This window comes from Mastomys coucha, unplaced genomic scaffold (assembly GCF_008632895.1).
Source record: "Mastomys coucha isolate ucsf_1 unplaced genomic scaffold, UCSF_Mcou_1 pScaffold6, whole genome shotgun sequence".
NCBI lineage: Eukaryota > Metazoa > Chordata > Mammalia > Rodentia > Muridae > Mastomys > Mastomys coucha.
The window spans coordinates 12646816-12670403 of NW_022196912.1; the positions used below are offsets into that span (position 1 = coordinate 12646816).

At 40.8% G+C, this 23588-nt stretch overlaps 1 protein-coding gene across 6 annotated transcripts in view; it reads left to right on the forward strand.

Annotated features, from left to right (window-relative positions):
- The window catches only part of Slc8a1 (solute carrier family 8 member A1), a 354487-nt gene that overhangs the window by 38422 nt on the left and 292477 nt on the right, over window positions 1-23588 (forward strand). The window contains exon 1 of one of the 6 annotated variants that reach the window (XM_031357165.1): window positions 19249-19269. The exons of 2 other annotated variants lie outside the window; for them this stretch is intronic. The gene's annotated coding sequence lies outside the window, so the exon portion shown is untranslated. Of the gene's footprint in view, window positions 1-19248; window positions 19270-20347; window positions 20595-20997; window positions 21018-23456; window positions 23476-23588 lie in introns of those variants that run through there. 3 more of the 6 variants (XM_031357162.1, XM_031357166.1, XM_031357156.1) reach the window with 3 other exon arrangements.

Genomic DNA, 23588 nt, shown 5'->3' on the forward strand with positions numbered 1-23588 from the left:
ATCTATAATTTTAGTCTCTATTTATGCAAACTCCATGAAGGCAGAACATTTTATTAAAATTGTATTGTTTGTTGCTATACCTGTAGAATCCTAAACAGATGAAACCCACATTAGGCCTGTAAAACACCTTTGTTTGGAGGGATGTACACTGTGAGCTAACAAAGTTGAATGCTGGAGAACAATGTATACTGTCATAAGATTGGCAGTTAATATTCCAACTCTGGTTTATTTCACATAGTGATTTACTTTTTACAATGTGCCTTTTCTGTGTTCTCAGGCAATCTCTTCACCTCTGAGAAGTAGAGAGGTTACAGGGTCTCTTCTTAGTTGTATTAAAAGAAAGGTCAGGCCGGGCGGTGGTGGTGCACGCCTTTAATCCCAGCACTTGGGAGGCAGGGGCAGGCGGATCTCTGAGTTCGAGGCCAGCCTGGTCTACAGAGTTGAGTTCCAGGACAGCTAGGGATACACAGAGAAACCCTGTCTCGAAAAACCAAAAGAGAGAGAGAGAGAGAGAGAGAGAGAGAGAGAGAGAGAGAGAGAGAGAGAGAGAGAGAGAGAGAGAGGTCAGATGAAGCTCCAGGGATTCAAGGAGAACTTGATTGGCAAATATTGCCAGGCTTGGGTCCATGTATTTCCACCAAAGCTCTGATTTACTTGGCTTTGCAGTGTGCAAGGATGGGTTTACTACAGGGCTCTCATGGATAAGGCAGATGATCCCTAGACAGCACTTGGCCCTGCACACCACTTTGATTCTTGGTATTCCATGCTCTGTATTTACAGCTCCCCTGACTCAGACCTAGGTCAGTCTGTTGAAGTGAATTCTGGTCCACTTTCTTCTTTAGTTGAAAGAGTTCTCTGTCTTCATCTGCTTCATGCTGAGTTTTTACCTAAGAGGGCATACATTATAGTTAGTTGCATATTTTCAAAATGTCTTATTTGCAAGCTTTCGCAGCATAATGCAGATATACACATAATTAAAATTTTGATAATAAATTGTAAATAAAATATATGCTTTGTCATAACTTTCTAGCAGTATCTAATGCTTCTAGTATTTGTAATCATTTTTAAGCTTTAAATCACTGAAATTGCAGCAATCTTTTCAGACTTTTTGCCCTCCTGTTACACTGGAGTGTATGAATATGTATTTTAACGCTAGTGCTCAGAGTAGTTTAATTACTTCTTAATTTAATGAAGGACACTTCCTCTGTCCTCTGACCGATGGAATGACATTGTGCCTAGGCAACAAGAACAATTCCGTGGGTTTAACTTACAATTTATTGCTGTCTTTGTAGTAGGAGGGGGAAGCATATCCTTAGGGAATTAAACATTGGTAGACTAGGATAATGTAGTCAAAGAGGTGTGTGTTGACAGAGAAGTATGTAAGATACTCTCTGTGATGTTAAAGTTTATCAACTAAGGTTGAAAGTTAGAAACTGAGTCATCAAGTCTGAGCTGGAATGCAGTGGTCAGACACGTGAGAAAAAACACAAGGATAAAAGTAAACCTGGGTCCGAGTTTCCCTCAGAAGTGTATGTGTACATCTGCCATCTATACAACAAGTGCACTGGTACTTATGAAAGAGGGTAGAGCTAAAGATTAAATAGCAAAATATCTATAGAACATCTGAGCATAGAACATGTGTGGAGTTCATGACTGAAAAGTAAGAGTCTTTGGTGCAAATCTTTCCTTATTATACCACAGTGTATAGTCAGCAGTTTCATAGAGGATAAAGAAAGAATAAGTCTGTGTATTACATTTCAAAAGTTGAAGCTGAGTGTAGTGGCCCATACCTATAACCTCAACATCTGGGCAGCTGAGGCAGAAGGATTGCTGAAAGTACAAGACTGGTCGGTACTACCTAGGGAGTTCCATATCAGCTTGGGCTGTAGACTGAACCTCATCTCAAACAAACAACAATAAATAAATGTTGAGGTACTGGGTTGCAGAACACAGAAATAGATAAAATGTTATCTACCTTTGTGTGATCGGTGTAGAGACTGAGGGGAAAATTAGTCGCTTGCATTACACTTAAAATGACAATGTGGGTTCTTCTTCACATGCAAACTGATGTGGGACTTGCAAGGTTTATCCCACAATTAAATAAGTAATTTTTTCTGATTGTAGATACTACTATAAAGCTATATCATATATTTGATATAATACTATATATATATATAATCATAAAGTTAATGAAATTTAAATTTTGTTTTTCTTGTAAACAATAATTATACAGAAAGAAAACAATCTACAAAAGAAAGCTATTCAGATATTACCCCCTAAAATTAATAAATATGATAATTGAAAAAATTTCAAGTGTATTTTATATCACTATATTTGTACCTGTAAGTATAAAACTATCCTCCTAGCAACACAGGATCCAACTACAGATGATATTTTGTGACAAGTTTCTAACACAATGTCTCATTACAACCTATATTCATATCATTACTGATCTGTATTTATCTATATATCACACTGCCAATCTTAACATAGATCTTTAATTTTAATGGCTATTATGATTTTATAGTTTATTAAGTTTGTTAAATTAATTTTAGACATTTAAATTGTTTGTGATGAATTTCACCACAAAAACTGTCATTTTGAGCTCCTAGGCTTGTGTACTTGAAAATATTCTATAGTTGCTTTCGTAAGATATGTCACTGCAGGAGTTATTCTAAGGATAGCACAATGAGACTTCATTTCATTCATACAGTTTGTCACACTGTCCTTAGGAAAGTTTTTTGGGTAAATACTATGGGAAATTTTTAAGTCTCTGTAAAGTACAGAGCTTTAACTAAAGGTTGTTAATTCTTAATATTTTTTTCAAAGAGAGAAATAAACTCAAAATTAGGATTAGTTCCAAGAAGAAAAAATGGAAAAAAGGGCATGTACTCATCAGATTTAGTCAAAATATTAAATTATTATTTAAATAGAACTTTGGGATAAATCAGAAATTGATGAGATGAATTCTTCTTTTCACAATGCTAATAAATGGATTCTATTTTTTTAAATACTAACATTTTGAGATCTGTGATAAAATGAGATAGAAGTGAAAATGATCAACAGCTTACTAAAATGTTGTGTGGTGAACTTCATAATGGAGCCATCCTGACAAAACCTAAACACACTGACAATTTCAGCAACATGAGAAGAGAGTAGCCTGACTATTTACATCTTTATATGACAACGTAAAAATATACATACTATACTACCTATAAAACGGTCACAGCTAGTACCACTGGTATTCACATGAAAGAAAAACTGGGAACAGAACAATCTATTTAAAAATACCAAGACCTGGATTTTGCAAATTATAGCATGAGAGTGTGAGATTTGGGAGAAGAAAATGAATTCTGTTTCTTCTGCATTCTTCCTTAAAAACACTTAATGTTTTAATCTTTCCTGGATCATGTTTTTTCTCAAACCAATCATAAAGATATTTTTATTGAGATTATCAGTGATTTTTGATGAGAGTACAAAATTATTTTAACTTTCTAAATGTGATCATATTGTTGTAATAATAAAACATAGTCTTAAGAGAAGATAAACAGAAGTGTCTGTGTGTGTGTGTGTGTGTGTGTGTGTGTGTGTGTGTGATAATGAGTTAAAAGGTATCCAAAACAGGCATTGAATGATCAATATTTGTTGAACTTAGGTCTAAAAAAATTGACCATCAGTTGACAACTAGGATTTTGTGCATTATCCCTCAACATTTTATCTGTTAAAATTTGCTCAGGTATTTAAGCATTGATTATTAAATAAACAAGATTTGTGCACACTGACCACACAGAATACAGACAACAGCCACCTTTAATCAAGTGGTGACACACGCCTTTAATCCCAGGACTTGGGAGGCAGAGATAGGCTGATTTCTGAGTTCAAGTCCAGCCTGGTTCTACAGAGTGAGTTCCAGGACAGCCAGGGCTACACAGAGAAACCCTGTCTCAAAAAAAAAAAAAAAAAAAAAAAAAAAAAAAAGAGTTAAAAATACAAAAGTGTAATGATGTAAAACTCTTTCTGGCTTACATTAACCTAATTAGTTTTCTTTAGGATTATGTGAAAAGACATCAAAATTATTTCAGAATAATAATGCTTTAAGGGCCCGAAAGTATGGCTCAAAGACTCAGAGTATTTACTGCTTTGCACAGGATTCTGGTTTGGTTGCAAGAACCCATGACAAGTGGTTCACAACAGCCTGTAATTCCAGTTCCAGAGATCAGAGGCCTTCTTCTGATCTACACAAGTACTTGCACACACACACACACACACACACACACTTGAAAATGCCATACAAATAAGAACAACAAACATAAACACTAAAGGAAGTGCTAGTAAAATTAGTTTTATCTCCAAGTTGTGTTTCAAGAGAAAATGGATAACTATAATTTGTACATGTTAAAATATCCTCATGAATGTGAATCACACTGCTAATAATTTGTCAGTGTTTTTCTTACAGGATTTGATGCATGTTAAATGATAAAAAGTAAGGTCAAATGTTAAAAAAAAAAAAAAAGTGGACCCTGAGACTTTATGACCTGAAATATCAGTGTTTTTAATTGAGAATGAAACCTAAGTCAATTCAGCTCAGCTAACTGGAAGATACTCAGCCTGAGACATAACTGAATTGACATGCTCAAAGTTGTACAAATAGCTAGGGCTAACTGTCTGGGATGTTTATGTACAATGGTACAGTCATGTACAAAAAGTTCTTTATTCAATTTTGTAACCAAATCCAGCTTCCCAGTAACTAAAGATAACATACAAGATCACTGATTTACTAGATAGATAAAAGACTAGATAAAATATAGTGGCTAACAAGCAAATTTCAAATGTGTCCCAGAAAATTACTCTTGATTTCTTTGGAAATATAGGAACTTGAATTGGACTTAATGAAGGTGGATAGCATTGAGAAGAGAATAACAAGACACTATGAATTTATTTATGTGAATGTCAAATGAAAGGACACATCACATTACCTTTAATTATGGGGGGAGGGGAGCCTCTCAAGATAACCAAAGGGTGACAAATCCTTAGTTTGCAGAAGGAACAAGGAACATAAAAGGAGATAACAACAATCTCCAATGCTTTTAATTGAGAAAAAGATAATTTAGAGAAGCAAATTAAGTAGTTCAGGCTTTCGTTGCCTCTCCATCTATACTTAGCAGCAGTTAATAATACCATCATGCCCTTTCCCCTGTCAGGCTCAGCTAAGATGGGGACAAAGCTGAAGTGTTCTGCAGTGTAAATGCTTTCACTTGGAACAACCCATCCAGCCAACTGGGTTCTATCAGACTTCCACTCTTAGCCCCAAGCATTCTTAGCCCCAAGCAAAAGCCTGACACTTTGAAGACAGAATACTTTGGAGCTTATTAGCTCCAAAGTATTATAATTTTATATATATATATATATATATATGATAGTAGAGACTTGCATAGACAAGAGCTGAAGCTGAATGTCCTATTTGGGGATCAGAGAGATGTCTTAAAAGACACCTAGTCTCAACCTTTGGGATTAGCTCCCGACTTCTCTACAGGGGCTTTAATTAACTCTCCTTCTGGTGTGTCCCACCTAGAATTCTACACTCAATCAACCTGCCTTTTAGTACTTATATTTAGCTTCTCTTGGATTATTTTTAGTTCATGATTAAAAATTGGTTCCTGGAAGATTAATAATACCTCATATGCAAACATGAAGAAATTAAGCAATATCCACTAGAAATATAATCCAAGTCACAAATCGCTAGTGTCTATGCTTTACAAGAGGAAAAGGGGCATACATGCAACCAACTTACATGAAGTATGAATTATTATTATATGCACAGCATGCGCCTGAATACTGCAGAAGGCAAGAAAATGCATAACCATATTTCTTGTCACTATAGAGCACTTCTGCTTAATGTACCCCAAGACTCTCAGAATGACATTGAAAAAGGCAGAGGAGCCATTAACAACCTGTTTGCAAGGGAAGCAGTTGTGGGTTTACCAGCACCTAGTTATCTGCCGAACGCCAATTCCACCTTCTTGCTGCCCTTCATGGGTGACGTTGGATGGCCATCTTATTGGACATAACAGTCATAAGAGGACCTTGAGCTCCATGTCTTCCTATGAGAATGTCCAGTGATAAAAATAATGGAGTTTCTTCCCTGTTGTTCTTTGAAGAACTGTCAGTATAAAAAAGTGTCATTCATGTGTAGCTATTCCAGTGACTAGATCTTTTCTACTTACATTTACATGCAAGGCACAATTAATTTAAAAAAAAAAACAAAACCCTAGCACTTACTCTTAGGAACCAGCCTGTGTTTAATCCTCAAGGAAGGGGCAGTGTAAGTATGGAGGTCATCAACTCCTTCAGGCTCAGTTTCCTCTTGTATGACTATAATGAAATTCCAGAGACCAGGAATTCTTGAAGATTTTTTTTTCTCACAGTCTGGAGTCTGGAAATCAAAGATTGTAGCTTCCACTAAAGGCATTCTTGTTATGTCACTTCATGGTGGAAGCTGGAAGGCAGAGAGGCGACAGAAAAGACTGTCTCACATGAAGAACAGAGATCATATGCACCTCCACATGTCCTTTAATAGTGGCATTAGGTCATTTGTAAGGACAGAACTCCTGAGACTCACACATCATTCATCAGGCCATACTTCACAACTGTAATACAGGGATTAAGTTTCCAACACATATATTGAAGGGCATTCTCAGGGAAAATCTCATTCCTTTTCTACTGAGTATGCTGCAGCTCATTATTCTAAAAGATAATTGATAATGGAATCTATGCCATACTCATACTGAAAATGCTGTATCTTACTGCAACCATAATGCAAAAGGCTAAATATAGCAATATTTTGCTATCAAATTAGTTTTTATGGTAGAAACACTCATTCATATATGGCCAAAGGAGATGATAAAGTGTCATTGTCCAACTTTTCTCTATTATATAGAACTACATAAAGGTAAGATATGTACTTTAACAGGCAGTATTGCCATCAGTGAAATAAGTTTTAGAAATGGCCTCATAGAAATGGTGATCAGTTCTGGTTTAATTAAAAAATGAAGCAAAGCACAATCTATCTTCAATATACCCAATAATTGCATTCCTAAAAAAAATCAGTGTAAATTAAAACATACTTTTTAAAAAATAATTGATTCTTACATAAAAACCCAGATAAAACTGAAAACTAGGATCATAAATCTTTCTTCTACCCAATGGTCTATAGAACATTTAGACCATATAGGGAATGGGGGACAGTTATTTATTGACTAAAACTCATCCCTCACATTGCAGGATATGTGGCTTCCCTGACTGCAGCAGCAAGTGTCCATAGTAACTTCTGTATCATTGTGATAGCTACTCACCTCAGGAATTTCTAGATGGTCCCTAGAGAGTAGTACCGCTCCAATTGACAAGCTTGGCTAAGCAGAGCCTTGGGAAAAAAGATTTGTCTCCACCCTCATCCAGCCTCCTTTCCCACACCCTCACAGTGTCCGACAGAGAAGAGCCAGTGAAGGCTGCAGATAGTTTATACAGTGGTCAGCTGAGCCTATTCACTCTGCTCAGTGGAAAACCAGAAACTACTGCCACTGCCTGGGACAGGACAGAGAGCTTTTAACTCAGTACCACCTTCAAGCACTGAGGGAACTTAAATGAGCATGCCCTGTACTTGTAGGTAAGCTCTATCTTGGACCCTGGGACGAGCCCTTAATACATCCACAGCTCCATTGACATCTCTCTACTGTAGAAGTTCTTCTCATACCACTTAAAAACACTTCCATAATAACAAATCTCATGTGCATCTCTCCCCCCAGTGACTGTTTTTCCTTTACCCAGTCTGACACACTCGCTGGAGGAGGCTTGAGAATGCCACTGGGATATCAGATGGCAGCAGCTCAACAACTTTGAGCCAACTTTTTGGAGTTACCATCTCTCTTGACTTCACAAAGAAATAATTAGTGGTGCTCATTTTCCTTCACCATCGGAGAGGACAACAGTGTTATCATTGCTTTGCATCTGCTTCTAGACTGACTCTGAGAAGCTTAAACTGCACCGGAGTGGTGGAAATATAGTGAACTTTTAAAGTTGTGAAAAGCGCTGTATCTATTGCACCATTAAGCCAGTGGTTTTTTTGATTGGTCTTTTGTTTACCTTGACTACCAATATTTTTTTTCTACCACCACCCTCGCTTATCTATAAATCCAAAGTAATGATGCAAAAAGCATATTAGGATGTGTTTACACTGGCAAGACTCCATCAAGTATCCAGAAAAAAAGTGATCTGGAGTAGAATTTTCATCATAGTGCTAATTATTGATACTTAGAAAGAGACCCCTTACATAGTATAGCAAAAGGAAATAAAACTATGCCGAGGAAGTGTGATTTAATTTAATGGGCTTTGAAATTTCCAATTGTCAATGTTTGTTTGCTTTGAGACATGGCCACGGGGTCTCCTGTAGCCCCCATGGCCATTGAAATTACTATGCAGTTGAGGATGACCCTGTATTTCCAATCTGGCAGGTATCCACCCACGAAGTAGTAGGAATCCAGATAAGTGTCAGAGCCGCAGCCGATTTCTCTTTAACACCCATTCTGGAGAGATCCTTCTGCATCGCATGTGAGGAGGAGATTAGGAGTTTAGGCTGGGTAGTTTAGGTGTTTGTTGTCAGGCTGATTTGCTCTATGGAGAAAGAAATACTCCAGATCCCTCAGAGCCCCTGCTAACAGCTCCCTCCTGCTGTGTGCCTTATACTCTCTGCCTTTCTTTTTCATTTCTTTCCCACTGTCTCATCCCAGGGCCTTTGGCCTGAATCTGTCCAAGCTGAGCTCACTGTCCTCTTCTCGACCATTCTTGGATACTGTTCAGAGCTTCACAGAGTCCCCTAGAAAGGTTTGCTGCCTCTATGTTTTGGACAAAATCAACATTCCCTCTGGGTCTCTTCATTGCTACTTACTATAGCATTTTTTTAAAGTAATGAGTTGTAGAACATGCCTGCTCTCTCCCTCCCCAAGGTAAAAGCCCTCTTGCTTCACTGATGATGTATTTTGTGATGTCTGAGTCAATGCTTTGCTTAGTAGTGTCTCAGATAAGTAAATGAAATAACCACGTTTACCTGTGATCATGTAGGTAGCAGGCAATGGTCCCCAAATTCAAACTAATTCCTACAAAATGTAAAGTCATATCTGTTCTGATTTTTTTTTTAAAACACAAGATTCTTCTTACAAGGAAAAACTGCTTCCAAATTTGTCAGAAAATTCCTTAACCATTTTTTTTCTTTTTTGCATTTTTTACTAGATATTTTCTATATTTGTCATACAATATCTTCTTTCCCAGTTTCCCCTCTGAAAAAAAAAAGAAAACAAGAACAAAAACAAACCCCTGTGGCCTTCTCCCTCCCCTTGCTCACCACCCCACCTTCTCCTGCTTACTGGCCCTGGCATTCGCCTACACTGGGGCATAGAACCTTCACAGGGCCAAGGGTCTCTCTTCTCATTAATGACCAACTTGGTCATCCTCTGCTATACATATGCTGCTGGAGCCATTAGACCTATCATGTGTACTCTGTGGTTGGTGGTTTAGTCCCTAGGAGTTCTGAGGATACTAGTTAGTTCATATTGTTGTTTGTCCTAAAGGGCTGCACACCCTTCAGCTCCTTGGGTCCTTTCTCTAGCTCCTTCGTTGGAGACCCTGTGCTCAGTCCAATGGATGGCTGTGAGTCCCTACTTCTATATTAGTCAGGTACTGTCAGAGCCTCTCAGGAGACAGCTATACCAGGCTGGATTGTCCTTCCTTCAGTCTCTGCTCCATAGTTTGTCTCTGCAACTCCTTCCATGGGTATTTTGTTCCCCCCTTTTAAGAAGGAATGAAGTATCGACATTTTGGTCTTCCTTCTTCTTGAGTTTCTTGTGGTTTGTGGATTGTATCTTGGATATTCCGATCTTCTGGGCTAATATTCACTTATCAGAGGGTACATACCATGTATGTTCTTCTGTGATTGGGTTACTTCACTCAGGATGATATTCTCCAGATCCATCCATTTCCCTAAGAATTTCATAAATTCATTGTTTTTAATAGCTGAGTAGTACTCCATTGTGTAGATGTACCACAGTTTCTGTATCCATTCCTCTGTTGAGGGACATCTGGGTTGTTTCCAGCTTCTGGCTATTATAAATAAGGCTGCTATGAACATTGTGGAGCATGTGTCCTTATTACATGTTGGAGCATCTTCTGGATATATGCCCAGAAGTGTTATAGCTGTGTCCTCTGGTAGTACTATGTCCAATTTCCAGAGGAACCGCCAAACTGATTCCCAGAGTGGTTGTACCAGCTTGCAATCCCACCAGCAATGGAGGAGTGTTCCTCTTCTCCACAACCTCTCCAGCATCTGCTGTCACCTGAGTTTTTTATCCTAGCTATTCTGACTGGTGTGAGGTGGAATTTCAGGGTTGTTTTGATTTCCATTTCTCTGATGACTAAGGATGTTGAACATTTCTTTAGGTGCTTCTCGGCCACTTGATAATCATCGATTGAGAATTCTTTGTTTAGCTCTGTATTCCCCCCCCCCTTTTTTTTTATTTTTTATTTTTTTGTGGTTTTTCAAGACAGGGTTTCTCTGCATAACTCTGGCTGTCCTGGAACTCACTCTGCAGACCAGGCTGGCCTCGAACCCAGAAATCCACCTGCCTCTGCTTCCCAAGTGCTGGGATCAAAGGCGTGCACCACCACCGCCCATTTTTTAATAGGGTTCTCTTGTAACATTAGTATTTATACACTGTAGTGGCTTACATGAGATTGCTTCTCCTCTATTGGCTCTGATTTCTGACCACTTGATCCCCACTTAGAGACACTGTTTACAGCCCTGTTGGAGGAAGTATGCCACTGCTGGAAGTCTTTGATAGTTAGAAGTCTTCTGCTACTCCTGTTCACTCTCTGCTTCCTGTTTGTGGTTATAAATGTAAACTCTTAGCTTCCTCCCCTGGCATTATGTCTGCCTGCTGCCATGCCTCTCTGCCACCACAGCCTCTTAACCCAAAGTAAACTTCTTAAATTACCTTGGTCATATTTTATCACAGCCAAAGAAAAGTAATTAATACATAGACAAAGAAAATTTTTACATATTTAAATAATTTCATATAAATGTATTAGAGTTTTAATTGATTAATATTAATGATATACACTTATTTAAATACAAATTAAATACAAATTAAATACCACCTTAAATAAGAGGATAAACCTGTTGAAAATCTAATGGGCATTTTTCATTTCTTAATATATTTTATAATAATTTTATAAACAGCATTATATGAACACTACATTTTTCATACTGATGAAGCTATAGGCTTTCTTTAGGTTGTATTAAAATGTATCAGAGGAGAGGTTAAAAAACATGCATAGAAAATCATATTAAGAGATTTTATCTTTAATCCTGTTGTCTAACAACTAAGTCAGGTCTTAGCAAAATAATGGCCTCCTGTGAATGGACAGATAGGTAATAATTTGACTGGCTGCTGCTACTTTGTACAGGTTTCACTGATTGAGGGTATTGCTAAAGTAATGGTAAGTCAGTTGTGATTAGAAGTAAGAGACTTGCATGAGTACATATTTTACCCACCTAAGCTCCATTTATATTTCCCACATACTGGATTGAAATGTCTAGTGGATGGGAAACGATCTTTTCACCCGCTGGCAAGATCAGGTTAGTTACACGTGATAGGAAAAAGACCAAATATTCTTAGATTGCTCTAACCTCTTCAAAATGCAAGGGCACAAAAAAGAGGACAGTAAATCTACTGTTCAGAGAATAAGGGGTACATCGTTTGCAGAGAATTAAAGCACACTCATAAAACCAACCCAGAGTCTGTCTGGTTTTTATTAATACCATTCATCATCTCATTGATGGAATATCTTCTGCCTGAGAATGCAGGCTTTCACTCCCACCTTGGATGATGGTATTAAAGGGGACTCTGTTCCTTAGACTTGCAACATTATAGAAATCAGATGTGTTTTGTCTGTAACTATCCAGAATAATTTTCTTCAAAATGAAAATATGACTTTGGGGAACTATTGGTCTGGGAGGTAATGGTATTCTGCCAATAGTTGAGCCAGCGAGAAAATAGTTACAGTCTTCAATTTGTGCCTTTGTTTAAAAAATCATCTCACTATCCATGGCCATGCTAACTTTAGCTAATCTCCAACACACGGTCAAGATGTATGCTTACAACTATAGCACCTACTTTAAAAACCATGAGTCTCTTCTACCTATGAGATGAAGTTCCTAGAAGTCAGGAATGGTGTCCGATGAACTTTTTAACAACTCTAGAACTTAATCCATGGTTCTGTATTGAGTGGTCACTTACCATCTCTTTTTTTCAGAATAGCTTAAAACTTTAGTCACTAAACTTCTACTCCACTGCCATGGAATGAGACTTGGATGCTCCTTAAATTGGCATAATTTACTGAGCCTGTACTTATATATTGATAACCTAAGTCATGTATTTACATTTTGAAGCACTGAATAATTTTCCATCTTAGCTCTGCCTTTTCTTGAGCCATTTCTACATCCAAGACTTCTGTTTTGTTTCCTTTTTTTACACAAATTTTAAAAGGAATTTTAAAACTTCCAAAAGAAACAAAATTAATGATCTGTTTTATGCCTTGATACAGAGAATATGGATGGGGGCCTCCTTTTCTGCTTTAGTTTATGAGCCTTTGATTAGAATTGAAACTAAATATATAAAACCTTAACAATAAAAGCCCATGATGTTAAATAAAATGGAAAATAAGCTAGTTTATATTTCAATGTAAATTTGCAACTGTTGATGTGGTGTCTTTTCAATAAATGAGCATTTGATTATAGCTAAGGACCAAAACTAGGCATGGTTGAATGTTTTTATAAAAGTGTGTACATTTGTATAAAGAGCTATATGTACATATGGTGTGTGTGCATATGTGTATATGTGTGTATATTTATGGTTGTAAGTGTGCTGGGTATTGTGTAATTGAAAATAAGATTACATGAAAAAAGAAACAGGGAGAGAGGAGGAATGGTGCCTATGAAAACAGCTCTGACCCAACATGAGTTGACATAGCAGGTTTTCCTTCACCATCAAACCTGTTGACCATGTGACAAGAGCCTACACAGCATAGCTCACTGATACCAAGCTGGCACTGTGTGCACCATTAGTTGATACTCATTAAGTAAAGCCAAAGGGGCACATAGGAGTTTGCAGTGAGTCTAACTTGGAAGAAATGTAATCATTTTATATGCAACCTCTGGAGACAGCCAGACTGTCTTTTTGCTATAAATTTCAGGAACAAATACTGTGACTACATTCTGAATGCAGAGGTGTATTTACATATCCAAGCTTCTGCCCTAACAAAGCTCTCTGTCCCTGAGATGGGCCTGAAAATCATCAATGCAGAGTAGAAATGAATTAACAAACAAAATCTTAAGCTGCATCATTTCATCATTTGGAAGCTTGAGAAGTTGGTGGTAGAATGAATGGCAGGCCATCTTTTTAAAATGGCCACTCAACTTAGCACCTACTCACTAACCTCTCTGTATTGCTTTTTTTTTTTTTTTTTAACTTTATTGCTTTCCTTGTCTTATTTCATATGACACCTAAGACTGCTCATTTCCTAATTTTGTTTCACTTTGTCATTTGTCCACACTAGAATGGAATAGGAATTTTATTCAAGCTTTTCCTGGTATTTCTTCAGTAGCTAAAGTGCCTGGCCCATAATGTCTTCATGAAAGATTGGGGAACAACAGGATGGCTCAGTGGGTTAACATACTTGCCACCAAGACTAAGGAGGTAAATTTGATCCCCAAGACATTAACAGTGAAGGAGAAAACTGATTCCTGAAAGTTGTTTGACCTTGACCCCACAAGTACACTCTGGCACAGGTACACACATACACACACACACACACACACACACACACACACACACACAATGAATATAATAAAATTTAAAAGCACATAAAACAACAATGAAATGTGATTTGCTTTTCTCTGCTCTTACAAGTTTTTTCCGTTAATGAATTTCTGTATAACCTTGAATGCCATCAGAGTGCTCAAAAGTTCCTGGATTCTAAAAAAGCAATAAAACCTCAAGCTTAATATTTATAAATAATTGCCCAAACTAACCCGTGTTAACAGACAAAATAAGAGAATTTATATATTGGACCAAATGACAGCTTCTCAGTAGTGTTCCTGAGGTAACTGACAGATGCTCAGGTTACAGGCTCAAGCCTGCAGCTGGGTCAGATTGCCATCTCAGTGTGCTCCAGCCTCCCCAGAGTCACCAGACAATCTGTCTGTCATCACAGAGCAGGTGGCCAGCAAGGACTGTGGGTGTGGATATGGTGACTATGTCAGTTGCTAACTAGGATCTGTACTTAGGGACAAGAAAGTGATTGGAATTAAGTTGCAATTTGCACTGGATAGGTGCCAGAGAGTTGAGTTACCTTATACGTAAAACCAGCCCTGTTTCCATATTAGCCAGTCCCCTTGCAGTAAACAGTATCCACTCTATTAATTTCTCTGTCATGCACCAAAAACTTTTGGAGATTCTGAAAGTGGGATAAATAGTCCACAACCCTGTATTCATGGACTGGGCTTTCCTGAAAGAAACCTGCTATTCTTGAAAGAATCTGCTATTCCTTGTAAGGTGAATTACAGTATCCACCCCAGCCTCTTAAAAACAGAAAAGCTGTAAAGTACATGAATACTTGTTTAAATTTCCAAGAAGCATTTCTGCTCTTATGTTGTTAAGAATCAATATTCAGTAGAGCCACAGAGTAGAAAACACGTTGTGTTAGGTGGATGGGGCCATTTACATGTGTCTATACAGTTCCTGACTTAAAGTAGGCCAATGCTTTTTTAGTCCTGACCGAGTTCTAGAACTACCAAGAGAATTGAAAACAAAAACAAAATATCCTTAGTAAGAGAAGGCCCTTACATCCAGTGTGCAGACATGGCCTCTGAGCAGAAGACAACCTCCCATGGTGCTGCCTTGTTCTCAGGAGTTAGTCCTTTTCTTCAGATTAACCAGATAGTACATATGATAGTCAAGCTTAGGGGAAAAAAATCCCTTCACATATTTTCTTTCTCAGTCTGTAAAATAGAAATAATCATAGCTTTCATGATTAATTCATAATGATCTGATATAAAATGAAATTCGAGACAACAAATACTCTCTGTGCCTGCTCCAATGCCTTCCTGTTCACTTAGATGTACGTTCCAGGAGATGCTGAAACATTTCCAAAGATAGCCATGTTTCTCTATGGCAGAGTAGAATTGAGACGGGGGAGTAGAGGATGGGATCTGCTGAACTCCCTTTGCTTGTGATCACCATTTCCTTAAATCACATGGCATGAGTCTGAGTTCATAAAGAGATGAGAACACATGGCTTTGCCATTCGAGCACTTCTTCCATTGGTAGGAGAACCTGGATGATAACAATGTGAATTAAGACTCCTCAAGTTCATTCTACTTCACTTTCAAGTCTCTTGGCTGTTTTCACCTTTGAAAGCAGCTATCTTGGATTGTGCTAAGCTCAAAACACTGGCAGCTCTCAGAAGATTCTATGTAACAGTCGGCAATTGAAACTGCAATAAGGGGCCCATGCATCATGGATGGCACATCATGAAGGAGGTTTATTAAGAGAGCTGGTGTAATCTCACGGGGACAGGAGTTGAGAAGCAAATGGTAGGAAACAACTGCCTGGTAGAGAGTATCATAAGGGCCATCATCTCAGGCTCCTATGATGAAGAACATCTGTACAAACTCAGTGAAGGAAGTTTGTCCTGCAGATAAGGTCTCCTTGGATGTCATTAATGTCAGAAACAAAGTCACAGCTGTATTCAGATATGTTTCAAATGGCTCTCTCTCTGCAACTCCCAATTTTAATACAGATGAGATCAAGTTGGCATGTAACTCTAAAAGCAAGGGAATATTATCAAGGAATATAGCCACACTGAGTCCTTACAAAATTAGAGTATTCAAGTGGCTTCTCTCAATTTTTATGGAAAAAAGAAAGTGAGTCCCTGATAGGGAAGCCTACCTTCTCTAGTTTGCTCACTGTACAGGATTCTGTGCAACAAGGAGCCCAACATAGTTGTTACCAATAATAAAATGGCATGATTGTAGAACTAATTGTTTAGTTTTTTTTATTTTGTGATGATTTTGATAACACTTCACTCCCAACAATAGGAACAACATATTTGCTGAGTGACTTCTATGATCAGTAAATAAAGCATATTATCTGTGTTTTATCCTCCTACAACTTTCTGAAGGAGCCTTCATGGCACTGTAGAGATTGAAAAGCTTCCAAAGGTCACAGAGCCAGGAGACAGTTATGGATCCTGACTCCCAAGCACCAGATCCTAATAAGAGATTTGTTCTTTTCTGCTCAGACAATGACTCTGCCTTTGGATTACCATTGGTAACATTGTAGACTATGGAGTAGGTGTTTCCTTGGTGTGGTGCAAAGCAAAACTAAAAATTGAAACTATTGGATAAGTCCAGCCTTTGAATAAAGGTTTCTCAAGTATAGACTGGCAGGCCCCTGACGCTCCTTAGCCAGTGACAGCTCCACTGTCCCACCAAAGGAAGTGGATGATTCCTAGGTAATGGCCACAGGAGGAAGATTCTCTCCACTAGTCCACCAGGAATCTGCTCATACTCTGTGAAGCTTTGCATGCACCAACCCAGCCCATTATTAGACTGGAGCCATTATTAGAGTGGTTTTCATCAGGTCAAAATACACTTGTGTTTTGAGTAAGAATAAGATGCAAGGGACAAAGACCAGTAGCACTGGATGTCAACAAAGAGTCCCCACAGTCATTCCCAAAGCAAAGAGCCCTGGATTCAATCAGCAGTAAAGAAAACCTAAAGGACAAAATGAGATACTCTGGTTACCTGAGGTTCTGAGGGAGAGGGAATCAGCCACTGCTCCCTGGTCTGGACAGTCTGGTGTACTGCAGAACCTTTTCCTTACGCAGAAATCCCTATAAGCTTGAGTTAAAGAAGTTGCAGAATGTAGTAAGTGTCTAAGGCTGGTAAAGTGGAAATGAGACCTGGATGATCAGGACTTAACTAACAGGCTTAAGGAGGAATCAATCAAAGGAAAGAACTGTGGTACTTCTGGCCCAGGGAATCCAGGTAGAAAGGAAAGAAACCGGAGTATAGAACTTCTTTTTTCTAGGATAAAAATCATTGTGTGTTTCAATCCAGCACTAAATATAACAATTTTAAATGGGTAACTCTTTGACCCATCTTTCTGAAGACTGGATACAAAACTGGATCAAATTCATGTTACCTACAATTGGCTCTGTAAGGAATTTGCTGAAGGCTCCAACAAAGGTTGTCTAGGAAATAACTCATGAAAATTTTAGGAAGCATCAACTCTTATAACAATCTTGTGCAACTCTCAACGTGGTTGTATCACACTATTTTAGTTAGTAATAGAGTAGAAACTCATTTGCAAAACCCCAAGTTCAAAGAGATGAATATAGCCATCATACATGAGAGAGATGGCCATTAGGAAGTGCTTTTTATTGGAATGGAAATTCCCACCTCCATAGGTACATTTTTTCTTATTTCTGGATGTCTAGCCTGCAGCAGCCACACTACTTCCTTAAGTACAGCTGCCGGCTCCCACAGCCTTGTGCCGGTGATGTAGACCTTGATAATTCTTGCAATAAAAATCCAGTCATGTATGACATTTAGGAGGTAGGGAGCAAAGGGTTTAAATTGCCTTGGGGCACTGGAACCATTATAGAGTTGTCTTTAACGAGAAATGGAAGACAAAGAAAATTAGAGGCTCAGATACTGAGCCAAATCAAAATGCTTACCAAATCACTAGGTGTGGGGCTACCTCTTTATTGTAGATAAATAGTGGGTGGGGACACTTAATGTACATTTTCCTCCAAGGATCAAAATTAAACTATCAATTTCAAGTAGAAAAGAGTGAAGAGCAGGATGTCACTTTAATACCTTTTTGGATGCTGACAAGATGGACATAAGGCACCACAGGGTACCTAAATGGACCAGCTCTCTTGGCACCTTATGTTACAAAATATTTATACTTTCAAGAAAATCAGGGAGTGTTTGCTAGGCAGTCCATAACAGCTAATACACTTCCCTCACTTCCCACAAGATCTTTCCCAGTAGAATACAATTCACTCACATTTCCATTTCATTCTCTCACTCTCTTTTTCTTTACCTGCCTTCTCCTTCCTATGAAGGAAGTTGAGTCTTTAGCTACAAGATTCTCTCTGTGCCCTTTAGAAGCAGTCACTCTTCTCTCGAAGCCCCTTTCCTAGATTGTGAGCCAAATAACTGCCCCTCACTCTCCCTGGAAGTCAGGGCTCTATAGTAATTTTTAACAGAGGGCATTGTCTAACTGAGTGATGGGGACCTATTATGCAGTCTCAGGTGTCAGTGGTCTGTGCAGTCTAACTGAAGTCTGCATGGATGGCAGTGGGCTTCCAGGAAAAACGCTGGACCCAGCAAAGAATGGAAACTGATCTTAGGCAAGAAGGATTCCCGGGAATTTCAGCACAAGAGACAGCTTGAGCTTGTTGTGCCAAGCTCTGTGTCTATAACCACAAGTGTGCTGTATAAAGTTAAGTCCTTCAGAGGACAGCCATGACAAATGCACTTTGCTAGAAATGGAGGAGGCCCTACTCTGAACAAGAAATGGAATCACCAGGAGGTTCTCACCCACATGATACTGACATTGAGAGCGCACTAGTTCAGAGCCCTGATTCTTACACTCCATTCCCACCTCCAAGTCTAAGAAAAGACCAATCACTGATGCCTGGGTTCCACCCCAGAGATTGCAAATTCTAGATTGGGGTGTGGCCTACTTACTGGTATTTAAAAACCTACCATGCAGATCTGAGGAGCAGTCAGGGATTCGGAGTCCTTGATCAGTGTCCAGACACAGGCCCATTCTCCCACCCTACTTCTTTGCTGCACAGTCAGACTGGTTTCCAGGTCCCTAATCTCTCCTTGCTTAAGGCCTGACAGTCAGACGTGCACTGTAGATCCGAGGAGCGAACTTTTCTGAGGATTGAACTTCCAATCCCCTGAATTGCAGCTCTCTCTTCTGTCTCCATCATATCGCCGTCCAACGACATCTTACTCAAGGGCTACTAGCAGCAAGCAGTCCTTTAAAAGCAGGAACTTGGATCCCTGCTTGAGGACTACTGCCTCAGAGTCTGCAGCAGCCTCTATCTACAGCATCAACAGTATCGGCGTCTGCATCCCCAGGTGTGTCTGATGGGCAGCCAGGTTTGGGAGCCGCTGAGCTCCACAGTGGGTCTAGCCTTTCATCCTGCCAAGTCATTAAGGATTTGTAAGGATGAATGAGCTGTCTTGGGAGCGACGGCCTGGTGCAATGCTCCTTTATTAATTATGGGGAAGTGATGTATTGGCAATGGTAGTGCTTCTCTTGGAAAGGACAATGAATGGTTCGTCGATTGCTGCATTAGGTCTTTCCTGACTCAGTCTTAATGCTCAGGGATTTTTTTTTTTTTTTTTGGTTACTCCTGTCTGTAGTTTAAAAGCCGCACACCATTCACACTTAAGGGCCTCTAGGTCTTTATTTCCTTGTAAGCAGCAAGGTGTGAGGGAAATAGCAACACCTGGAGTCTTTGAGAGATCTCCGCGGGGGAAACCCCTGCCCTAGTCTGGATTTGATCCTCAGCATCTAGTAGATATTTCTTCTTATCTAGATATAAAGGTGAAACAGAGAGTAAGGATTTTTTTTTTTCTTTTTAAGTCGGCGGCGATATAAAGCTTGCATTAGCTGTATAAAGCTTGCGTTAGCAGAGGACTAGAATGTGGAGGAAGAAAGATGTATCCGGAGTAGCAAATTCCGGGGATAAGGAAGGCGTAGGCAAGTTGGGGTGTGTGTTTGGGGTGAGGGTTGCCTATGGATCAGTCCAGCAAGATTCAAAAGAAAAGTTGCAGCGGCAAGGGTCTGTGCCTGTCGGGGTGCGGGAGAGAGCTGTTGGCTTATGTGGTTTGTACGCACTGCGGGGGGGGGGGGGGGGGGGGGGGGGGGGGGGGGGGGGGGGGGGGGGGGGGCCCACAGCCAGGGAAATCCAGCAACTGGCGGAGCAGAGGAGACCCCGGTGGGTTGTCACCGCTGCCCGCCCGGCTCTTGCACACGCAAAGCACCCGGGGGTAGCACGCTGGGTCCGGAGAGGCGGGAGACGGAAGGAAGCGGCGGGCCGGGCTCGTGCGAGCCAGTGCGAGGCTGCGGGCGGGCTGGCGGGCGGGGTGCGCAGGAGGGAGGGGAGAGAGCGAGGGAGGGAGCGCAGCGCGCGCGCCGCCCGGCCCCGGCCCTCCCAGCCCGCCGGCCTCGCCGCCTCCCGCCCTTGCGCACCGCTGCTTTCTGCCACCGCCGCCGCTGCTCGCGCGGGGCGCTGCTCGGGAGTCGGGCCGCCGCCGCCGCCGGCTTTGTGCTACCAGCAGAGGATGGGAGCGATCTCTTCCTGATCGAGAGCCGTCTCAAAAGGGAGTGAGCGCACCCGATCGCCTGGCGGCGTGCAGGACCGGGGAAGGAGATCCATCCACAAGGCTCAGCCCAGGTAGGAGCTGATCCCCGGCAGAGACATCGGGGAGACAGGAACTGCTCTCTTCGCGGTTCCCTAGGCAGCGATTCCCTTGGTTTAAGTCAAAGGGCTGGTTCTGGATGTGTGTGTGTGTGTGTGTGTGTGTGTGTGTGTGTGTGCGTGCGTGCGCGCGTCTGCACATTTTCTGTGTGTCCGTGCTTCTCTGAGAGTGAAATTGGTCAGGCTGTTGGTGATTCTGGTGGTTCTGGGCGTGAGGGTCCCCGCCTGCCAGTGCAGATTGCCAGAGGAAGAAAGGGTTGCTGGGGGGAGGGGGATGCTGCACCCTGGACAGTGCTGGCTGGGCTGCGAGGATTCAGGGCGCAAAGAGCTAAGTCCACCCGGAAAACAAGCAGCGCTGCTGGGTAGCCAGACACCTCCATCCATTGGGCTTCTCTAACGGTGGGTCACCCTTCTTCCTGGTGATCCCTGGGGTTTTCCCCAAGGCCCCACTTATGAGCCACCTCTTCTGGCGCGCACTGGGTGCTACTAGGGGGAGGACTGCAGAGAAGAGGGAGGTGTGGCTGGGTAGTGGAGAAAGAGGAGGTAGAAATGGGATGGGGAGTGGGCTGTAGGACCCTAACGCCTGGCACCGTGCCTTGGTGTGTGTTGCGGATTCTGCACACACAGGCATCTTTACCCAGAGATTCAAAGGGAACTACACAGTCGCATTATTTGACACTGAGGCTGTGCTGGCTCTTGGGGAAATGGCCTGTGTTCTGAGATTCAAGGATCTCCTTCTTGGCTCCTCCTTCTCGAGGAAGAGGGAGGTCTTACAGCAGGACAGGCAGAGAAACCAGATCTGTCCTGGAGATGCCTTAAAAAATACAACATATGTGTGTGCATGCTTGCATCCCCCACACACACCTCCTGACACACATACACACGGACACACACACACACACACACACACACACACACATGCACGCACTAGCCTCCCCTGTAGACCCATGCATTCTGTCTCTGTGTGATGAATGACTTGCTTGCATTTCCTACTTTCCTCCCCAGATAAAGTGGCAATGCTTGAGTCAAGGGCAGCAGCGATCCAATTTAACAAAGCGATTTTAGGAGAGCATACGCATGTTGTCTGTGATCTTGGGCAGAAAGTCATGCTTTTTTGTGTTAGGTTTTGCCCCCCCCCCCTTAGCCAGGCTCCCTGAAAGGCGCTCTCTGGCTAGCCAGCCACTAGTGGTTGTGAACATAACAACACAAACTTTGTCCTGCTGGAGGTGTAAAGACTAAAAGGAGGAAAAAAGGGTATCAGTGGGAGGTGTAGTGGAAGAAGCTTTTTTAAAAAAAAATGACAGATGAGCTAAAGACAGTTCAGGCATCTTGGTCATGGAGCCAGCAGCTGAGGAGGTGGGGATTTCTGATGAGATCTGCTTCAAAGGCTTGCCTGAGTACATCAGATAGGAGCAGCTGAGCATCCCTAACCCAGGACCTGCTGGGTGAAGATTTCTGAAGGGGATTGTGGGCGAGTGTGGAAGGGGGCAACCTGGAGGAAATTTTGAAAGTATGCCCCACTAACACACACACACACACACACACACACACACACACACACACACACACCCCTCTACTCTTAGAGCTCTTCTGCAGAAAAAAAAAGGGGGGGTGGGATGAATCTAGATTCTTCATTCATTTATTATAAGAACAGAATGCTGGAAGAAGGGTGGGTGCCTGTAGGTTCCTCTTTCAAATCCTGTGTTATTGGAATTTTGCTCTCAAGGTTTGCTAAACTTGCTTAATTTTCGAAGGTTAGCCGGGTGTGAAGGCAAAAGGAAGGAAGGAGCCCGCTCCATCTTTAGGGTTTTGTGAGGGAGCCGGCAGAGAAGGCTTTCAGTGAGATGGGCTTTCTTAAACCATTTTCATTGTATAAATTTCTGCCTGCTTTAATAAAGTGTTCTGTTTGTATCTCTGGGCACTTTAAATAAGATCTCCCCTATAAAGAGAGGCCTGATTCTCCCCTTTTAAAATGGCTGTTGTGTTTTATTAAAAATGAACTGTGTCTAGAAAAGGAGTAAGAGAAAAATGAAAAAAAGGTAAACAGAGATAAACCATTATTCACTGCCAAACTGACCAGAGGCAGCAGAGGATGCATGTGTCCTCTGGGTGATCAGCCTTCACGATGCTTACCTTGAAAACTGTTCGCCAGAGCTGGCAAGAGAGTAGTGAACTAAAGGCACAGGTAGGCTGTGCTTCATGCTCCCTTATCTGTCAGTAGACCTTACTGGTACTGCGTAAGAGTTTCCATAGTATCAATTTGGGTTTAGATTAAAAGATAACGACATTTTGTTGACTATGACAGGGAAGGAGAGAGTAGGGTACTATGAGTGCTGCAACTCTAAATAAAAATAGGGGAGGAAGGTGAGGGATACCCTGGGGACTGATATTAGGAATTACCATAGCTGCTTTTGCAAGCTCACTGTGTTTTGAAACAATGAAATATATTGAAAAGAGCGTCGGCATTTGTTAGTGAGCTATATTTAACATGTTTTTTTTTCGACAAAAATAGACTTTTATTTATCTTGCAAAGTAAATACATGGTTCCTTCCCTCTTAGTGCTTAATCTGTGTCTTGGACCGAATAAATGATGAAAAGAACTCTGGAGCTTCTATAAATTGCATTCCTCCTTTAACAAGAGAATGAATAAAAAAAAAAACATTTTAAAAGACACAGCAGCATAAACAAACTATTTTGCCTATGACTGAATGTCACAGTTTTTAGATTTTAGTGTGGTGTTCTCATGTTGCCATTCAGTGAGGCTAGTCTTTTCTCCCAGATGCTCAAGGGAGAGGGAGAGCGTTCTACAGGCAAGAAGCAGGTACAGGTATCAGCAAGGACCAAGCTGGAATGGAAGGTAAATTTAGAGTAAGACGTGTTTAGAGGAGAGGATGTTTCACTGGGTTACATGTCTTATATTCTTGAGCTGTTGAATATATGTTTTGTGTGTGTGTATATATATATATATAT